Here is a 22,272-nt window from a genome sequence, read left to right as displayed (position 1 = left end):
TGGGTTGTTTTTTTAGTTGGTCAAGGGAAAACGCGTGTAAATCGGTGAAATCGTTTATTTAAAAAATCAAATTAAATTTCTTTTTCAAGTTCAATTAGTATAAAATTCAGGAAAAATATTCAGTTAGGCTTTCGCTTTTCCAAATCCGAATTGCCGGGCCTCACGCTTGACACCTGCCATCAGATTTTGTACAGCCACCTTGTCCACCTTCTACGCCGCAGAAAGCCAGTTTGCCTTGAACTGCTGCTCGTCCTTAGCAGTTTTTTTTGGTCTTCTTTAGGTTCCGCTTGACAATAGCCCAGTATTTCTCAATTGGGCGGAGCTCTGGCGTGTTGGGAGAGTTCTTGTCCTTGGGAACCACCTGCACGTTGTTGGCGGCGTACCACTCCATGGCCTTTTTACCGTAATGGCAAGGTGCCAAATCCGGCCAAAACAGTACGGAACAACCGTGTTTCTTCAGGAAAGGCAGCAGACGTTTATTAAAACACTCTTTCACGTAAATTTCTTGGTTGACAGTCCCGGAAGCTATGAAAATGCTGCTTTTCAAGCCAAACCAGATATTTCTTTGCGAACTTTGACAGTTTTATGTGCTTGAAAATATCTGCTACCTTTCCCCTTCCTTTTGCCGTATAAAACTCCTGTCCCGGAAGCTGCTTATAGTCGGCTTTGACGTAGGTTTCGTCGTCCATTACCACGCAGTCAAACTTCGTCAGCATCGTCGTGTACAGCCTCCGGGATCGCGCTTTGGCAGTCGTATTTTGTTTATCATCGCGATTTGGAGTCACTACCTTCTTGTAAATCGATAGTCCGGCTCGTTTCTTGGCTCGATGCACGGTTGTAGACGATACACCCAGCACACACACACCTTCAAAATGAGGGGTGTTCAGGTTTTTTAAATACAAAATTGAAAGAAATACGTCAAGTTTATATTGACCAAATTTTGACCGTATCACCCTTTACACGTTCTAGCGAGATAGTCTTTTATTTTTGTTATTAGTAATAATAAAAACAAATAGTTTAATTTCATGTCAAAGTTAAAAAAAGAGATCGGAAAAATAAGAGTGGTTATGGAATTATAAAGCAATTTCGATTAATAATTCAAATTCACGAAAAAGCCAAAATAGATCACTAAAAAATTCCATGTGTGAAATTGTATTTGGTATTGTGAATCTGCCTTTAATGACAAATTTCGTGTTTTTCAGCATTACGGAGTAGTTAGTGTAAGAAAAAGCGTGTTCCCATTATGCGGTGTTGACGTTACCGCGAGAAAATGAGATGTCCCAAACATAGTATGTACTAACATATTTACAGATATGCCATAAACATGTTATAATAGTTGATGAACATTATGTTCTTGCACTTAAAAACAATGTGTTAAAAATTTGTGCTCCAAACATATAATTTTTACACCGCAACATATGAAAAACAGTCTTCGTCGTCCATGTAAGAATCACACTAAGGATGTAGACGCAATTCACTCTTAGTTTTAAGTTTTGCTTACTTAATTAATTTGATTTTTTTCCTTTATTCATAATGTACACGGATGAAAAAGACTGTTTTTCATATGTTTGGCTATAAACATTATATGTTTGGAACACAAATTTTTAAACACAATATTTTTGAGTGCAAGCATATAATGTTCATAAACTAGCATAACATGTTTGGGACATATATGTTAATATGTTAGAACATATTATGTTTGGGACATAAAATGTTTGTAAATATAATATGATTGGATGCAAACATATATTAATTTAGAAATAGCCTATAAACATATATGTGTTTAGTAGCTTGGAGCGCTATTTAACAGGGAGCGATATTGAATTAAGTTGGTGGTTGTTGCTTGTTATTACAAAATTAACATTTTATTTTTCCTTGGCAAATGATCAGCTACTTCTTTGATCCTTACAAACTGTGTGGTCCGCTGTTCGAATCCCCGTCTGGCAAAAGGTAAAATTAAAATAAAAAAAATCATAAAATTGAATAATTTCTTCTACAATGTTTGTATTACAGAAAAAGGTGCTAAGAACTAAAAAATCTCGTGGAAGTGAGAAAGATGTCGAGGAATATACAATTGGGCAGAAACAAAATTTTGAGCATTCAGGTCGAAAACCTATGTTGTTAGCACCTATATTACCTGTTTATTTTCATAATTCATTATGATTGTAAATATATAAATAAATAAATAAAATTTTGAGCACAATATTGTTTGGGAGAATTTTTTTTAAGCATATAATATTTTTGTGTGCAAAATGCTTCCAAACATATTATATGGTCACATAATAACATATTGTTTTTTGGAAGACAACATTATTGAATTTGGATGCAAAAATACAAAATGTTTGGAACTTAGACTACCCAAACATATATTGTTTAGACCAATATGCTTTCAAACATATTATATATTGGTAGAGATCAAACACATAAATGTTTGGGCAATACCCAAAAATGTATATGCTTGAAGCAAAATATGTTTGGGAGTATATGTTACAGAAGCGATTTTTTGTGAGGGTGTAGTATCTTAAACATTCATAAACTTGTTAACTGCAACTTAAAAATTCCAATTTAAAAATCTACTTTTTATAACTTTTAAGTTAAAACTTTATAGTTCCTTATATGCAGTGAGCAGCTTCTAATGGTAATAAATAAATAAAATAACATAAAATAAATAGAATAAAAATATGTACTAATTGTTTCCTTACATCGTATGTTCCGTAAGACGTTTAGCCAAAAAAATATTTATTTCGATTTAATACATGCACATCTAGTAATGTGCTATATTCCAGTATGTCATATTTTCATAAACTTTATTCTCGAAGAAATTCTCCTTTTAATTCTATCAAAATTCCTTTCTAAGACTCAATTATCCCAAACATTTAGATATTTGTTTTTTGTTTATTTTTTAATAAAATTTTAGTACAAACGAAAACTAAGGATTATATTTAAGATGAAAACATTTTCTGATGTTTATGAACGGTAATTTAACCACTTACAACCTATAAAACGGACATTTTTTAAAAAATGATTGATAATACTCTTGTTTCTAAGATCGCATATCATTAAGCGCAGTTGACGCAAACACAGCTCCCGTTGCGAACTGATCTCTAGCACACCAACAAAAGAATATTTTTGGCCTCCGGTCATTTGAAATTGCTTCCGCAATTTGAGAAAATGACAATGCTATGAACAGCCATTTGCTTAACATTGACCTTAATATCGGTGGGAAATTGAATTTGTGACAAAATTTTATTAGAAGTCAACGGCACATATTTGTTTTATTGAGAGCATGTGTTTACCTCTATCTGTCCATCAGGCCGTACCTATTGCCCTATTATGAATTTAATTTGAACTACAACAATCGACGCCGTGAACGGGGACAACCGATTGTCACTCAGTCCGTCACTGAGCTAATTGTTTCATTTAGATTTATATGACGAACTGGCACGATGTAAACAAATACGGAAAAAGAAACAACAAAGTGGCGTTCAGTAAGACTCCCCCACTTGTTAATGGATATAAATGGCAATTACAATACTACCGTAAACGATCGCCCATATGAAACTATAAAGCTGCTGAGCAAATATCATTCATTATGTGCCTACTTACCATTGTCAATAAACTTTGTTCAATTGTTTTCAATACCATAACAAATCGTTCAAGCGGCAATATTGTAAAAACCGGGGATAAAAAGTATGTGTATGCAATTGTCTGTAAGATATACTCCAAACATATTCTGCTGCAAGCATATAAAGGGTGATTCTTTTGAGGTTAGGATTTTCATGCATTAGTATTTGACAGATCACGTGGGATTTCAGACATGGTGTCAAAGAGAAAGATGCTCAGTATGCTTTGACATTTCATCATGAATAGACGAACGATCTGCCACAACGTCGAATTTTCAGTGAATGGGCCCTAGAAAAGTTGGCAGAAAATCCGCTTTTTTATCGACAAATTTTGTTCAGCGATGAGGCTCATTTCTGGTTGAATGGCTACGTAAATAAGCAAAATTGCCGCATTTGGAGTGAAGAGCAACCAGAAGCCGTTCAAGAACTGCCCATGCATCCCGAAAAATGCACTGTTTGGTGTGGTTTGTACGCTGGTGGAATCATTGGACCGTATTTTTTCAAAGATGCTGTTGGACGCAACGTTACGGTGAATGGCGATCGCTATCGTTCGATGCTAACAAACTTTTTGTTGCCAAAAATGGAAGAACTGAACTTGGTTGACATGTGGTTTCAACAAGATGGCGCTACATGCCACACAGCTCGCGATTCTATGGCCATTTTGAGGGAAAACTTCGGAGAACAATTCATCTCAAGAAATGGACCGTTAAGTTGGCCACCAAGATCATGCGATTTGACGCCTTTAGACTATTTTTTGTGGGGCTACGTCAAGTCTAAAGTCTACAGAAATAAGCCAGCAACTATTCCAGCTTTGGAAGACAACATTTCCGAAGAAATTCGGGCTATTCCGGCCGAAATGCTCGAAAAAGTTGCCCAAAATTGGACTTTCCGAATGGACCACCTAAGACGCAGCCGCGGTCAACATTTAAATGAAATTATCTTCAAAAAGTAAATGTCATGGACCAATCTAACGTTTCAAATAAAGAACCGATGAGATTTTGCAAATTTTATGCGTTTTTTTTTAAAAAAAGTTATCAAGCTCTTAACAAATCACCCTTTATATTTTCAGAAATTAAACAAAAAAATGTTTGCGCTGTGCAAAAAAATTCTTAAATATAATTGTGTTAGAATACAAATTAGCATGTATGTTTGTAATTTATTTAAAAAAGTCGATAAGCAATCACGGACGAGTACTCAGCAACCTACACTTTTGTTGTAATTGAACTTCCATTTCTATATAACATATGTATTTGGCTATCTCTCTCCGTCGCCATATTTATCTTTTTTTCTGCTCTGTCGCTGTCTCTCTCTCTCTCTCTCTCTCTCTCTGACGTTTCTAAGCATATATATGTTTATACGAAATTTAAGAAAATGTAAGGTGCCAAATATAATATGTTCTAACATATTTTCATTTCATTTTTATTGAGTACCTACACAACAAGATTAAAATCTTATAATTACAGTGCTGGATTATAAATGTTAAAACATCTCCGACTTATAATAAATATATATAATAATTAAATTTTGAAGATAATTTATAACATATTAACATATATGTCCCAAACATATTATACTAGTTTATGAACATTATATCCCTGCACTTAAAAATTATGTTCTAAAAAATTGAGTTCCAAACATATAATATTTACACCGAAACATATGAAAAACAGCCTTTTTCGTCAGTGTAGGGGTTTCTTTTTCCCGGACTTTTTCCATTCCCGGAAAAACGGGATTTTTTTTTTCGAATTTCCCAGGATCCCGGTCAAAGGGAAACCTGCTTCGACGTGGCATATATTTAGACATTTGAATAAAATTAGAAATCGCTTAAATCTACGGTTATAAGGCGCTATCTGGACAATTACCAATGTATAATATGTTAATCTCTTACATCAGCCATAAATCATACTAAAATAAGAAATATTTTCTAATACACAAAATGCAAAAAACCCTTTTACAATGGTTAGGTTAGGTATAGTGGCAGTCAGATATTTCAGGATCACTTAGACTATTCAGCCCATTGTGAGTGTTCTTCTTCTCTCTTATCCGAACGTTTACAATGGTTGCAATGGAAAGTATCATCCGGTGTAGTGGGATTTTTTTGTAAAATAAAACATTTTATAGAAACGATGGAAACTTATTTGGATTTTATAAACAGTCACTATATTTCAATATATGCACATATTCAGTCTATATTCCCAAAAAGAATACACCATCTAAATTTGAAATTAAAGTAACTGTCCAAAGTTTCCATTTTCAAATTTCATAAACACATCCCTACGATAATTATGAAAATATTTTGAAATTATGCAATTGCAAAAGTTTTTATACGAGGGCGGTTCGGAAACTTCTTAGCCTATCAATGAAAGAAAATTATTAGTTTTTCAAAAATATTTTTATTTTTCAATATAATCTCCTGAAACTTCAATACACTTAGTCCAACGCTTTTTTTAGATTTGGAAACAAGTAAAACTCACTGGGAGCTAAATCAGGATGATCAAGCAACTTGTACTTTAATTCGTTGATTTTAGCCATTGTTAAAACACTCTTGTGCGCTGGGTCGTTGTCTTGATGAAAAATTATTTTTTTGTATTGTAATTCAGGACGTTTTTCTCGAATTTGTACATGTAATTGATCCAAAAGGTTGCAATAGCACTCTGCATTTATTGTTTTACCCTTTTGCAGATAGTCAATCAATAAAATACCTTTGAAGTCCCAAAAAACCGTTGCCATAACCTAACCAGCTGATTGAATTGTTTTTGCCTTCTTTGGAGCACTTCCTCCATCTTCAGTCCATTGTTTGGATTGTACTTTTGTCTCTGGAGTATAGTGGTGGATCCATGTCTCATCAACAGTTATGAAACGACGCTTAAAATCCATTTTATTTCGCTTAAAACGACCCAAACAAGCTTGAGAAATGTTCATTGTAATGCGTTTTTGATCGACTGTTAACAAATGCAGCACCCATCTTGCAGAAAGCTTTTTCATCTGTAGTTCTTCATGAAAAATTAAATGGACTCGATCATTTGAGATGCCCATGATATTAGCAATTTCACGCACTTTTATTCGTCGATCATTTAATACCATATCATGCAATTTGGGTACAATTTCTGTTGTTGTTGCTGCTTTTGGACGTCCACTACGTGGTTCATCTTCAATGCTTGTACGACCACGTTTAAATTCAGCAACCCAATTTTTTACTGTTGCATATGAAGGACCACTTTCACCTAACACATTCACCATATCATTATGAATTTCTTGTCCCGATAAACTTTTTTAAGTAAATGTTTAATGACAGCACGCATTTCAATTTTTTCCATTGTAAAAAAATTGCAGATACGTCTTTTTTGAACACCTGTTTCTATATGAAGGAGTTGCCAGATCGAAACAAAATTTAACATGTGTTCATAACAGAGATGGAAGTTTCCAAAACACTTACCATGACCCATTCTTTATAAGGGTTTATTTAATCTACCAGACTATGAAATTTCGGTTTACAGAAATATGACGATAACAAATTGGGAAGAGCAACCATCTTTTAAACAATTTGGAGTCCGGTAGAATCTGGGCTAGAACCCACGACTATTTATATCGGACAAGGAAACTATTACTACACGCAAAGAAAAAAAAACGTTTGGAAAACGTGTACCGAAAACGTTTTTCTTTTGTTAGAATTTTTTGAATTGCTTCGAAAATTTAAAATTTTTATCACCAAAAAAATTCGTTTGTTACAAAATTTTTATTTTTTCAATAAAAAAAGTTATTTTTGAAACAACAACGCAGTCCATTTCGTTTATATCAAACACTGTTCTTTACTGACTTTTAGTCTTTAATAAGACACATTTTACAGTTCAAAATTTAATATACTACAATGTAATAATGAACATTTTTTCGGAATCTTCCGAACATATCTGGAATATATGTCAAAAAAAAACACACACACAAAAAACTTTGGTCGAAGCAGGAATCGAACCCACGACCCTTGGCATGCAAGTCGGACGTAGCAACCACTGCTCCACGGTGCCAAACTAAATGTTTGTTTCTGTTAAATAAACTTTGTTTATTCGGTTCGTGGGCGCCGCAAGCTGTGCTATATAAATATAACTTATATGGATATTTATCCATTGATGACCATAACAGGTACATAGCTCAGTGGTTAGTGTGTTGGCTTACAAAGTGCATGGTCCGCGGTTCGATTCTCCGTCCAGGCGAAAGGTAAAAAAATTTTAAAAACTTATAAAATCGTATAATTTCTTCTACATTGTTGGTATTACAGGAAAAGGTGTTAAGAACTAAAAAACCTCGTGGATGTGAGAAAGATGTGAGGGAAAATGCAATTAGCAAGAAACAATGTTTTTTTTTTGAGTTTGTCTTTATGAAATCCTGGAAAAGAATAAACGTGTATCACAAAAAGTATATACTTTTCTTCCAAATACACTTCCTTACAGCGAAAAGCAAATGAGAAACGAACTTTGTTTGTCTAAAATTTCGTTTGGGAGGAAAGAATTATTTTTTTGCGTGTATACACTGAAAAAAATATTGTCGTGAGGTCAAAGATTTCAAGTCTTTAAAATACGAATGCAAATTTTGCTTAGCACGGAAGACGCAATTCTCTACCATAAAGTTTTTTTCCTTGTCCAAAAGTCAATAAACTTTTCAATGAAGTCGTATTATCCTTATAATTAAGTGATTTCACTTAAAAATGGGTATCATAATATGAAAGAAAAAATGTTTGGGCTAAGGTCAACTTGACTTTAATAATTCAGAAAAATTCTTTAAATTTAATAAAATTGTTTTTAAATTTGTGGCCTTTTTGCATCTTTGACTACAAAGCAAAAAATCGTTCAAATATAGGACATATTTTTCAACACTTCATTTTAAAGACGTTTATTACTTGAAAAAAAGCATGCCCGGTTCCAAAGATTTTGTCTTTACTTTAACAATTTTGGTATTGATTCCGAGCCAAAGAAGCGGAGAATTCATGTAAGGATACTTTTAAGACACAATTCGTTTTTAAATTTAAGTTTTGTGTACTTGACTCTAGGAAGCAAATTTTAATTTTTCGATTTTTCAGCTTTTTTTCTTCATATGCTATCAAAGTCCTTTAAAAACAAGTTAACGACAACTTTATTTTCCAAATTCAGACACGATTATGCTTTCAAGTAAAAAACGTCTTTAAAATAATGTGTTGAAAACCATGTCTTATTTTTTAACGATTTTTTGCTTTGTAGTCAAGATGCAAAAAGACAAAAAATTTAAAGACAATTTCATTAATTTTAAAGATTTTTTTCTGAATTATTAAAGTCAAGTTGGCCTTAGCCCAAAAAAAATTGCTTTCATGTTATGATACCCATTTTTAAGTCCAATCACTTAATTATAAGGACAGCACGACTTTATTGAAAAGTTTATCGACTTTTGGACAAGGAAAAAAACTTTATATTAGAGAAATGCGTCTTCTACGCTAAGCAAAATTTGGATTCGTATTTTAAGGACATGAAATCTTTGGCCTCACGACAATATTTTTTCAGTGACATGTCGGTGATCAGCGCATTGTTGCAGCTGATCACCGACATGTCATCAATAGAGCTAACATGGCATTGAGGTTTAATTAACTGAACACTCAAAAAAATGTGAACCCTATATTTCACTAAAGCCGATTTAACTCTCTTTTAGTTCATGGAATTATTACGTTTTAAGAAAGTTTCCATGACGTTAATATTTTTTTGTGTACGTTAGTTAAATTAACTAAAACAGAGGAAAAAATTATACACAAATGTGGGAGACACGAATTTAGTTAATCTTTATGATAACTAAATTCGTGTCTCCCACAAAATATTTAAAAATTTCTTAAAATTTGTAAATTTTACCAATAATGCGCCCATCTTGAACTTCGGATGGCACTAAAGACATTCTTGCAATTTTGAACTCCATTTTTTCCTTCAAACTATAAAATTTTCTTTAACAAGTGAAAACAATTAATTATGTCTAATAAATTTTCTTTAATTTGTCGAAAAATATTTACTTATTTTTGTGATAACGGCGTGATGTCAGCGTTTGTAATACTGTTTAGTTAATTTTTTTTTTACAAATAGTCGAAATTTTCTAAAATTAACCAAAATTTTTCTTCCTGGTGGGTTCACTGTTTTTTCAGTGAAGAATCAATTGTCCTTTGCAGTTCATAACTACCCCTATCTTGGCATGATATTTTCCTATACTATCCTCCGTTTTGCTTTCCCACACACAAAAAAAGTTTACTTGGATCCAAAGATTTTAACTTTTCCTTAAGGTTTTTGGTTTTTAGAGAATACACAAAAAAGTGAACCGTCTATTTCACTAAAGCCAATTTAACTTTGTTTCAGCTCGTGGAATTATTATGTTTGGAGAAAGTTTCCTTTACTCTAATAATTTTTGCGTACGTTGGTTAAATCAACTAAAAAACGAGGAAAAATTAAACACAACTGAATGATAAAGATTTACTAAATTAGTAATTCTCACAAAGTAGTTAATTATTTCTTTAAATTTGTAAATTTTACTACAAATGCGCCCATCTTGAATTTTGTATGACACTAAAGATATTCTTACAATTTTGAACTCCATTTTTTTCTTCAAACTACACAAATTTCTTTAACAAGTGAAAAAAAAAAATAATTTTGTCTAAAAAATTTTCTTGAATTTGTCGAAAAATATTTATTTATTTTTGTGATATCGGCTTGATGTCAGCGTTTCTAATACTGTTTAGTTAAAATTTTCTAATAAAAAAAAATCTAAAGTTATCCAAAATGTTTCTTTCCTGATGAGTTCATTGTTTTTTTTTTCAGTGTATCTAGCTTTAAATCTACTCTTTATAAAATTACAATTAGGATAAAAATCTCATTTATCGAAATTTTTCTTTCTGTGATATTCAGAATGATAAAAGATATTCACGTAAAAAAATTTCAGTCTAAAAATCTAAATGATAATTAATACTTCAAAGTAAAAATGCCTTCTTGATTCCAAAACAAAGATTTAAAATCCTCATAATAAGTTTTAACCTATATTTGAAGTTTTTTTATTTTTAATCCAAATATTCAATATTTAAGTCAATTTAAAGATTAGATAATTTCTTTAAATCAAAAATGTTTTTCTTTAATTTAAGGAAAATTTGCCTTACTTCAAAGACATACGACTTTCACAGAGAGATTAGAAATTCAATTCTTGAACCAATCTTTCTTTGTGTGAAATTCGGTAAAAGACGTCGTGTTCATAATTGTTAACGAAATTTTAAATAAAAGAATATAAGTTGATTCATAAACTTTGACTTACTATGCATAATTAAGTATTAGAGCGAACATTTTTCCACAAGAAAGAAAAAAATCTTTTTGCTTAGCAAGAAGACGCATTTCTCTAATATAAAGTTTTTTTTCCTTGTCCAAAAGTCGATAAACTTTTCAATAATTAAGTGATTTCACTTAAAAATGTGTATCATAACATGAAACAAAAAATATTTGGGCTAAGGTCAACTTGACTTTAATAATTCAGAATAATTCTTTAAAATTAATGAAATTGTCTTTAAATTTGTTGTCTTTTTGCATCTTGACTACAAAGCAAAAAGTTTTTCAACACTTTATTTTAAAGACGTTTTTTACTTCAAACATAGCATAATTTCTACTGGAAATCGAGTCTTAATTTGGAAAATAAAGTTGTCGTTAACTCGTTTTTAAAGGACTTTGACAGCATATGAAGAAAAAAGGCAGAAAAAGCGAAAAGTTAAAATTTGCTTCCTAGAACCAAGTATACAAAACCCAAATTTAAAAGAGAATTGTGTCTTTTTTCAGTGTATGTAAAAGTACATATTTTATAAGTGTCAAATGGAATGCATATATCATTTACAATAAAAAGCATTTCAAAAACATACACTGAAAAAACTTGCCCGACCTATAAATTTGGCCTCTTTCGTGCAAACGAAGCATAACACTCATATTCTATTGAAAATATGAAAAAGAGTTACGAACATCAATTATTTGTTTTTTTTTTTTGTTTGAAAAGTAGAATAATTTTCTGTTTTCTATTACAAAAATTTACGCGTCTTAGATTTAATTTTTTTATTTAGTAAAATTTAAATCAATGAATCAAAAATGCATCACTCTTTCTTTCCATGAAAATGTTAAAAGATTCGAAGGTACATTCAAAAAAAATTTACTTGGGTCCAAAGATTTTGACCTTCCTTTAATGATTTTGGTATTGATTCCGATCCGATCTTTAAAATAAATAAATATTTTAGGGACACAGCTGGCTTTAAATCTAGGATAAATAAAATTAAAATTAGGATAAACAATTTTACAAACAAATGCCAGTTTAAAAATCCAGACTATAACGGACACTTCAAAATATTTTTTTTAATTCCAAAGACCAGAGATGTTAAATCCTCAAAATAAGTCAACAATAAGTCAAAGATGCAATATTTGAGGTTACTTAGGGGCGATTTCTTTAAATCAAAGATGTTTCCTTAAGGAAAATTTGCCTTAGTTCAATGACATGCGGCTTTATCGGAGGAACGCAACTTTGCAAAATTTGTGTCCTAAATATAATACAAAATTTTTGATTCAAAGATTATAAACATTATTTTTATTAAAATTTCATTATTTAAAAAAAACCCTTAATATTTTGTACATTGCGCATCCTAAAATTTAGTTTGCGTAATCTTTAATATCCCGTAAATATTTTTTTCAGTGTATATTGGTTTGTTTGGCTCGTCTATAACCATCAGAGACATGTTCTAAAATTCGTAATATGTTTCATGTGAGATATCTGATTTCAATGCATCAATTCAGTGTTTGAAATTTGCTCGAAAACGAGCTGAAAAACAGAAAACCCTTTTTTATTTGAGTGCCGGAGCACACATGAAGCTCGGCACTTTTTAAAAAGAGGAGGCCGGCATGACAGCTCCGCTCACAAGTGCCAATGAAATGAGCAGCCCTTTTCAAAAACTCTTAGAACTGTTCTATAAAATGAGGGTTGTTTTGAATTTTGTATACATAACTGAGATGCCATTTTGTAAATTTTATACATTTTTCTAGGGAAACAATTGGAAATAAAAATATGCAAATGTGTGGATAACAAAAAAATATGAAAGTGTGTGAAAAATTTAGAATAACCCCCATATTAATGAAAGTTAATGTAAACGTTAAATCTACTATTACCATGCACACCGAAAAAAGAAGTTTACTATTTTTTATGAAAAATGAACTAACCCATAGTAAGAATGACCATGATTTGGGGCCAAAGATTTTTTTCATCTAGATAAGTTCATGATTTTCTTATAAATTAGTTCATGTATTGCATCGTATTTTAGTTCATTATTACTATGCTGTGGCAACAATATACTTAAACTCATTCAAAATATTCCTGCTATCCGGAAAAATGAAAAATTTTTTGGGAAACCTGTATTAAGAAATAGGTTTGAAATAAACTGTTTGTCAGTATAATTTTGAAAAAAATAGAGAAATTGAGGAATCAAAGGTACACAAGCCTTTATACAACTAAGAAATTTTTCGTGCAAAACAAATCAATTTTCTATAACCACCAGTATTTTATTTCAAAAAATTATTATTATATTATACAAAACTATGGCTTATGATATACAATAAAGGAAATATTTTTATTCGTATGTTGCACATTGGGCCAAATGACCGAAATCTCACGCATAAAATCAATTTTTGAACTTGTGAAAAGTAAATATTTGGTGCTACGAAAAAGTTGACAACACATTACCAAAAACAAATCCAAAATGGTAAAACAATATGGCAACCCGTTTGGTAGTTTCAGGCCGACGAAGTGGCAACTCTTTGTTATTGATTTTTTTCTTGAATTCATAGTTTAGCAAGGTGCTTTAAAGATTTTGCTGGTAAAAAAAGTCGTTAAAGATATAAACTTAATTTAAAATGTAAAATTTAAGTCAAGGTATGTACTTTTAGTAAAAATTAACAGCGATTGTAAATATTGTTTGGTTATTTATGAAAAATGTGTGGCAAAAAGCATATTTCTTCTTTGCTTAATTTAATGTGTGTCCCATGTTGTATGGAGTAGGACTTACTATATTGGAACGTATTGGTAGAGTTTTATACCGCGTTAGAAAGGTTGAGATGTTGTCTTTCTTGCAAACATAAATTTGTCTGCTTATAAGTGCTAATGAAGGTACCCCATTATAATTATTGTTTTACAATAAAAACGCAGAAATTATTAAATATTGGATAGAAAACAACTCCCAGTGCTGTAATAATAATGTAAAAACATTAAAAAGAGAGAAGTCTACCATGACAACTTGAAGAAAAAAGTAAAATAATTGTGCAAGGAAATAGAATGAAGTAGCGTTACTTTGTTTAATAGAAACATCTGGACAAAACAATGGTAACGAATGAGCAATTTGGGTAAATCTGCAATATCTACCATATCATTAATAATAGGTATGTAAAATAAAATGTCGTCCTGGGTGTCTTACTGTAACTGATTCGTCGATACAGGTCCCGTTACAAAATTTGCTAAATCATAAATTTAATATTTAAATATAGACTTATGGCCTGTTCCTGTATATCGAACGAAAGCTTCCCTTCTTATTCCAAAAGAAAGAAAATTGATTTTTGTTCTTCAATTTCAAAAGGCAAGTCACTTCATAATTTTTTGTCGAGCAATAAACGAAGAAATACAATAAAATTTGACTGAATTCTCAACCTAAAAATTTTAAAATACTCATTTTTGATAATCAATGTATTCTCATACAAATGAAACGAAATAAATATAATAATAATATAAAACACCCAAATTCATTCGAATTCGTGTGACTGCCTTTCTTTCGAATGGGTTTTCGTTCGATATACAGGAACAGGGCATTACATGTAGCAGAGTGTCAAGGTAGTGACACCTACAGAAGTAATATGATCACTTCAAACGTGTTTCAACAACAAAATTTTTGGAAACGCAAAAATGTTTTTTTTTTACAAACACATACTGGGTTGGCAAAATCTGGACATTTTGTAATATTTTCTACATAGTGTTGCAGAAATAATGGTTTGTAAATTTTTTAGCTAAAATGAGAGAGTAAGAGATTGAATTGAACTAAAATTGCTGAGTAACAGCATCAGTTCTAATGTAGAATTTCAGTTTCCAATGTTACTACATATTGATATATTTAATTTGGTGTATGATAGTTCAAAGTGGTTGAGATACATTCCCCATTAGAAAGTGGGCGTGGCAGTGAACGGATCGGTCCGAAATGTTGATCATACTTTATTCTCATCCCCAGTGATACATGTACAAAATTTCAGAGCTCTAGGCGCTTCCTTTAGGTTGAAATACACCCTTCATTTGAAAGTTTTATCATACTTTTTTCTCATCCCCAGTGGTACATGTACAAAATTTCAGAAGTCTAGGCGCTTCCTTTGGGTTGAAATTGGCCTTCATTTGAATGTGGGCGTGACAGTGGGCGGATCGGTCCAAAATTTTTATCATACTTTATTCTCATCCCCAGTGGTATATGTACAAAATTTCAGAGCTCTGGGTGCTTCCGTTGATTTAATGCGTCAAAAACATGTCATTTGGCCCACTGTGCGCTGGATGCAGTTACTTGTCGCTAGTTAGTAATTGCTTCTTCAAAAGAGTAATATTCTATGTTATTAGGACTAAACTAATTAATTTAAATTTCCATGTTTTCTATCCATATGAAAGATATATGTGGCATAAGTTGCTATATTCATTGAATTGTTCTCCAATTTCATCGATTTTGGCTAACTTTTGTCTTATAAGCATCTGAAATTGCAAAGTTATACAAAATATAAGAAAAATATTATCAAATTCTATCGTACATATTGATTTTTAACTTACGGGTTTCAAGAGTATTTCCTAGAGCCAATAAGGATATCAGCTTAGTTAGCATTAAACAGTAAGAATATTCCAAAAAATTACCATTACAAGACCTGTCTACCTGCAAGTGAAAATAATTATTTTTAGTAAATTGAAATTTTGGTTTTATTAAAAACGGACAAAATACCGTTTATAGAAAAACTTACCACATTGAAAAGTCCATCCAGTAGGTACATTATTGGAATCATATTCATGGACTAATGGGACGTTTTTGAAATTATTCTCAGAATATATTTGAAATAAAAAAATATTATAAAATTAGACATAATTTCCACTTGTCAGTATAGCATTTAGTATTTAAGGTGGATATTAAGTTCGAGTTTAGAGGCTAAAATCGCAATTTTCATGATAAGTTTTCTTTAATAATCCTTTATAAAAAAAATAATCTTTATAAAAAACTTGGTTTGGGCTATTCTCCATCAACTTATATTTAAATTTTTATCGAAGACGTAAAATTTTATACTTTTCTTAGTGATTTATTTTTAATATTAGCGGCTAAACTCGAACTTAGTACTCACCAGTAGGAATTGCTGTAACATAAAAAATATAGATTCAAAAAAATGGTTGCATCTCCAACCTGTGATCCAGATGTAGAATAAATATAGATCATCCTATTACCACTCATGTTGTATATTTGTTATGTAAATCAATTAAAAATCCGCACTAATTTTAAACTATTAACAGAAATATACAGTTCCTTAATCTGTTATTTGTTTTTTATCAATAAAAACGTTTTTGATTTCTCTAACACCACATCATTCACTTCTCAGTTTCTAAAATGTATTTTCATTAATTAACAGTGTTAATTTAACACCAATACCGCACGTACAATTTTGCAAAATTAAAACCACGTGTGCACTTCATAAATGCATAAATGCAAACTGAATGCAGCAATAAAACTCTAAAGATACAAATATTCATAAAGGATACATACTTGCCGTAAAGAAAAACAACTCCACACGATCCCTTTCTGATCTCGCTATTGCAAGAAAACAACTCTCACCAAAAGATACCAACAACACACAATTGTCCATTGTCTCTAGAATCAAAACAACCAACAACAGCATAAACGACGCAATAACAAACACAAACAAGCATACGAGATATACACAAAATGTCTAAAAACTCCCTCACATGATGCAATGATTTCATTACTCTCTTCTCACTTCATTTTCCAGTAGCACGTTTAACAGGTTGGCTGATAAGTCCCCGGTCTGACACATAGTTGGCGTCGCTAGTATTAAATGCATATTATTTTTATATAGTACCAACCTTTAAATGATTCGTGTCAAAATTTGACGTCTGTAAGTCAATTAGTTTGTGAGATAGAGCGTCTTTTGTGAAGCAACTTTTGTTATTGTGTAAAAATGAAAAAAAAAAAATAATTTCGTGTTTTGATAAAATACTGGTTTCTGAAGGGGACAAATACGGTGGAAGCAAAAACTTGGCTTGATAATGAGTTTCCGGACTCTGCCCCAGGGAAATCAACAATAATTGATTGGTATGCAAAATTCAAGCGTGGTGAAGTGAGCACGGAGGACGGTGAACGCGGTGGACGCCCGAAAGAGGTGGTTACCGACTAAAACATCAAAAAATCCACAAAATGAAAGGAACGTGTTGGCCATATCATTCATCAATATTTGGATTAGAGTGAGTGAGTCGTGAACAAAGCAACTCTCGTGAATGTGCGTGAATGGGACTAAAATAAATATGTCGTGCGTGAGCGTGCGTGAGAAATAAAATAGGTTCGTGAATGTGCGTGAATACAATTTCTGCAAAATCACGCTCCCAAAAAAATCAAGATTTAATTCACACTCGTATGTTAACTGAAATTAGTTTGGTTCTCGAACTATATTATATTTTTGAATTTTGTTACCTTTGCAGATTTGCGTGAATTGTCGTGAATCCTGCGTGAGCGTGAGTCTTTAAAAGTGTTCATGCGTGAGCGTGCGTGAGTACTGGTTTTCATTTCGTGAATGTGCGTGAAATTTCAGTCACGCGCACACCTCTAATTTGGATATGCTAAAGCTCTGTGCAAAATGGGTGCCGCGCGAGCTCACATTTGACCAAAAACAACAACGTGTTGATGATTCTGAGCGGTGCTTGCAGCTGTTAACTCGTAATACACCCGAGTTTTTCCGTCGATATGTGACAATGGATGAAACATGGCTCCATCACTACACTCCTGAGTCCAATCAACAGTTGACAGAGTGGACAGCGACCGGTGAACCATCTCCGAGGCGTGGAAAAACTCAAAAGTCCACTGGCAAAGTAATGGCCTCTGTTTTTTGGGATGCGCATGGAATAATTTTTATCGATTATCTTGAGAATGGAAAACCCATCAACAGTGACTATTATATGGCGTTATTGGAGCGTTTGAAGGTCGAAATCGCGGCAAAACAGCCCCATATGAAGAAGAAAAAAGTGTTGTTCCACCAAGACAACGCACCGTGCCACAAGTCATTGAGAACGATGGCAAAAATTCATGAATTGGGCTTCGAATTGCTTCCCCACCCACCGTATTCTCCAGATATGGCCCCAGCGACTTTTTCTTGTTCTCAGACCTCAAAAGGATGCTTGCAGGGAAAAAATTTGGCTGCAATGAAGATGTGATCGCCGAAACTGAGGCCTATTTTGAGGCAAAACCGAAGGAGTACTACCAAAATGGTATCAAAAAATTGGAAGGTCGTTATAATCGCTCTTGAAGGGAACTATGTTGAATAATAAAAACGAATTTTGACAAAAAAATGTGTTTTTCTTTGTTAGACCGGGGACTTATCAGCCAACTTGTTATTGATTAGTTGGAATTCTATCTATAAGTTAAGGTAAAATATATACCAAATTTATGAGGAATCTATAAAAAATGATATACACCCGGCAAGGATTATATTAACTACACTGAAAAAACAGTGAACCCACCAGGAAAGAAAATTTTAGTTAGTTTTAGAAAAAATATATTAATTTTAGAAAATTTTAACTAAACTGTAATAGACACGCGGATGTCACGCCGATTTCACAAAACTAAGTAAATTATTTTCGATAAATTCAAGAAAATTTATTAGACATAATTCATTTTTTTCACTTGTTAAAGAAAATTTCGAAGTTTGAAGGAAAAAATTGGAGTTAAAAATTGCAAAAATGTCTTTAGTACCATACGAAGTTCATGATGGGCTAATTACTGGTAAATTTTACAAGTTTTAAGAAATTCAGAACTATTTTGTAGGAGACCCGAATTTAGTTAATCTTTATACTTCCTTTGCGTATAATTTTTTCCTCTATTTTAGTTTTATTAACTAACGTACGCAAAAAATTATTAACGTCAGGGAAACTTTATTAAAACGTAATAATTCCATGAACTAAAATAGAGTTAAATCAGCTTTAGTGAAATATAGGGTTCACTTTTTTTTGAGTGTACTTTTTATTCTACTTTATCTAAAATTTTCAATGTGAGGAAAAACACTCCAACTTATAGTAAAAAGGGAAATAATCTGTAGGTAGCCATCATACGAATCGGTAATGTCGTTAAGTTAATTTTTACTACAAAATTTTTTTTCCATACAAAATTTTTTCTTAGTAAATTGTCCACATTTCGTAGTAAGATTTTTATATTGCCCATGTATTTTTATAATAGAATCAACGATGCATTAACTACTGTGTTCGAAATTTATTTAAGGAAAAATCCTTCCCATTTCGTAGTTAGTGAACTAGGTTAGGTTATGTTAGGTTAAAGTGGCAGCCCGATTAAGATTCAGGCTCACTTAGACTATTCAGTCCATTGTGATACCACATTAACTAAAAGTACCTATTACATATGGGCACTTCTAGTTTTAACCGCTGAACCTTCTTGATTATTTTTCTTTGTTGAACCAACCAGATTGTTCCAAAAACAGTAGCAGACTGCTTAAGTTAACGTTTTCCAGATCCGCCAGTAATCTGAAGCTATATGCTCCTAAAAGTTGCTTGCGCTTTACACAAAATGCAGGACACTCACACAAGAGGTGTTTAATTGATTCTTTTTCCTCCGCATCATGACAGCTCATACAATAGTCATTATACTTCGCGCCAATAGTTTTTGCAAAATCTCCTATCAGGCAGCGACCCGTTATAGCAGATATCAGGAGTGATATCTGACGTCTCGAGAACATTAGCATATCTAGTGTGCGGTTTAAGTTGAAATGGGGCCATATTTGCTTGGTGTCGTTACAACCCTTGCAATTCTCCCATCGAACATTTGCCATCATAACAGCCTTCTCACGCAGCATGAGCTTGCAGGTAGCTAGGGGCATACCAACAAATTCTAGTTCCCCTGGAATATGTAAGGTAGTCCCTAGCCTTGCCAACTCATCGGCTTCGCAGTTCCCCGGTATGTTCCTATGGCCAGGCACCCATATTAGGTGAATATTGTGCTGCTCAGCCATCTCATTGAGAGATTTGCGGCAGTCGATGGCCGTTTTCGAGTTGAGGAACACAGAGTCCAAGGATTTTATTGCAGGTTGACTGTCTGAGTATATATTAATGCCCACATTTTTTGGAACATTACTTCTCAGCCAATTCGCCACCTCTCTTATTGCTAATATTTCAGCCTGAAAAACACTACAGTGATTAGGTAATCTTTTCGCTATTCGAAGTTCCAGATCATTAGAATATACTCCGAACCCCACTTGTCCATCCAATTTGGAGCCATCAGTGTAGAAATCTATATATTCTTTATTCCCCGGGGTCTGTGTGCACCACGCCTCACTGTTGGGGATTAGAGTCTCAAACTTTTTGTCGAAAAGTGGACTCGCCAAAGTGTAATCCACTACGTCAGGCACATCTGGCATTGTTTTGAGGACAGAACTGTGACCGTAACCTTTTTCCGACCACAGCGATAGTTCGCGCAACCGCACAGCCGTTGTTGCAGCTGACTGTTTGGCCAAAATGTCTAAAGGCAATAGATGCAGCACGACATTAAGGGAATTTGTTCCTGTCTTGCTGAATGCGCCTGAAATACACAAACACGCCATACGCTGAACTTTATCTAAACCAGTCGGTTTCTAACTAAAAAACACTTACTGAATTTTTATAAGTTTTCCTTTAGCTAAGTTAATTTTCGTTGTGGTTACGAAAAATGAACTATATTACAGTAAATTTGTTGAACTATGTGGAAGTTAAAATGGCCCTTAAATTTACAAGACACTTTTTTTCTGTGCAAGTTCCTTATATAAACTGTCAGTAAATTATTGTGTATATGAGCATAAATGTAGATCGTCCCGGAAGGCGGTAATCAGTCCAGTGTAGAACCAAATAAGAACCATTAAAAGAAAACGGTTTAAAAAACAATCAAGAATTTGTGGCATCTCCTTAACAATATAGTCTCTATGTTGTATGAAGAAAATTGAACTCGTAAGAAAATTGAACTAGATTTTGCTACACATTTCCCCAAAGCGTTGTTAAAACCAGGAAAATTTAATGCCCTTTTGTACTTTTTAACTACAGTTCACGAAATTACACCCTCTAATAGAAGAAAATATTAACTAAAAGTTAAGAAGAAAATCATTGGCGCCAAATCATGACCATATTAACTATACAGTAACATAGTTCATTCGTACTATTTTTGGGAATCGTACGAAAATTTTAATTTACTTTAGTTCATATTGGACTTATGTGTACGGTCAGCGAACTTTATACTCACGTATAGTCCATAAAATATTTGAGACATACTTAAAAAAACGAAAAATTCATTGGGCTGTGGAAAATTTCGCAAAATGTAATAAAATTTAACTACTAACAAATAATTTTTTTACCATAAAAATAAGTTAAATTTAGCGTTAGTTTAACTACGGAAATTTTTTTCTGTGTGTTTGCAAAAGATGTAATCGATAAATGAAATCATTAAAACTTTCATAGTGGCTTAATATAGTGGTTTAACATTTAGAGGGTTATATACAAATTGTATATGAACACAATTAAAAAATCAAATCAGAACTCACAACGTGTTTGCCCGAATTAATTTATTTCTTTTGTATTTCAACTTAAAAAAATACACATATGACATCATCAATTTCAATTTGTGTCACACATACTACTACATATTTTTTGTCACAGCTGAAAGAGCTGTGTGAGCACGAGTGCTTCGTTTAAATTAGCTCAAAAAGAGCCTATTTTTCAGTGCCGCTCATTCGTTTTGGCACTTTATTCATAGGGCTCCGAGAGCAAGAGCTAAAAGAACTGAACAGCCCTTTGTTTTAAGTGCTGAGCCGGAGCTTCGGAGCCATTTCGAACACTGCATCAATTTCATGTAGGATCCTTCAGACACAGAAAAAAGTAGGGAATGCTACCTTATATAACTATACAATTTTACTTCTATATAAAGGGTGATACGGTCAAAATTTGGTCAATATAAACTTGACGTATTTCTTTCAATTTTGCATTTAAAAAACCTGAACACCCCTCATTTTGAAGGTGTGTGTGTGTGTAGAATGTTGCTCCTATTTTGATTTTGGAATTCACTCTCCAGTTGTCAAAATGCCGTCCAAGCAAGAAGGGCAGCGTATCAAAATTTTGCTCGCGCATCGCTAAAATCCGAGCTTCTCGCACGCAAAGCTGGACAAAATCGCTAAAAGTTGCCAAATCAACCGTTACAAATGTAATTAAAGTGTTTGGGGAACGTTTGTCGACAGCCAGGAAGTCTGGATTGGGGGGAAATCGAAAACCGGAAGCCGCTGAGACGACAAAGAGAGTTGCCGGTAGTTTCAAGCGAAACCCTAACCTCTCT

At 32.7% G+C, this 22,272-nt stretch overlaps 1 protein-coding gene across 9 annotated transcripts in view; it reads left to right on the top strand.

Annotated features, from left to right (window-relative positions):
* Positions 1–22,272, top strand: part of LOC142239454 (tyrosine-protein kinase Src42A) — a 266,830-nt gene that overhangs the window by 218,588 nt on the left and 25,970 nt on the right. The window lies entirely within an intron of this gene.

Source organism: Haematobia irritans, chromosome 5, assembly GCF_050003625.1.
Source record: "Haematobia irritans isolate KBUSLIRL chromosome 5, ASM5000362v1, whole genome shotgun sequence".
In the NCBI taxonomy this organism is placed as follows: domain Eukaryota; kingdom Metazoa; phylum Arthropoda; class Insecta; order Diptera; family Muscidae; genus Haematobia; species Haematobia irritans.
This window is presented reverse-complemented; position numbering and strand designations above follow the sequence as displayed.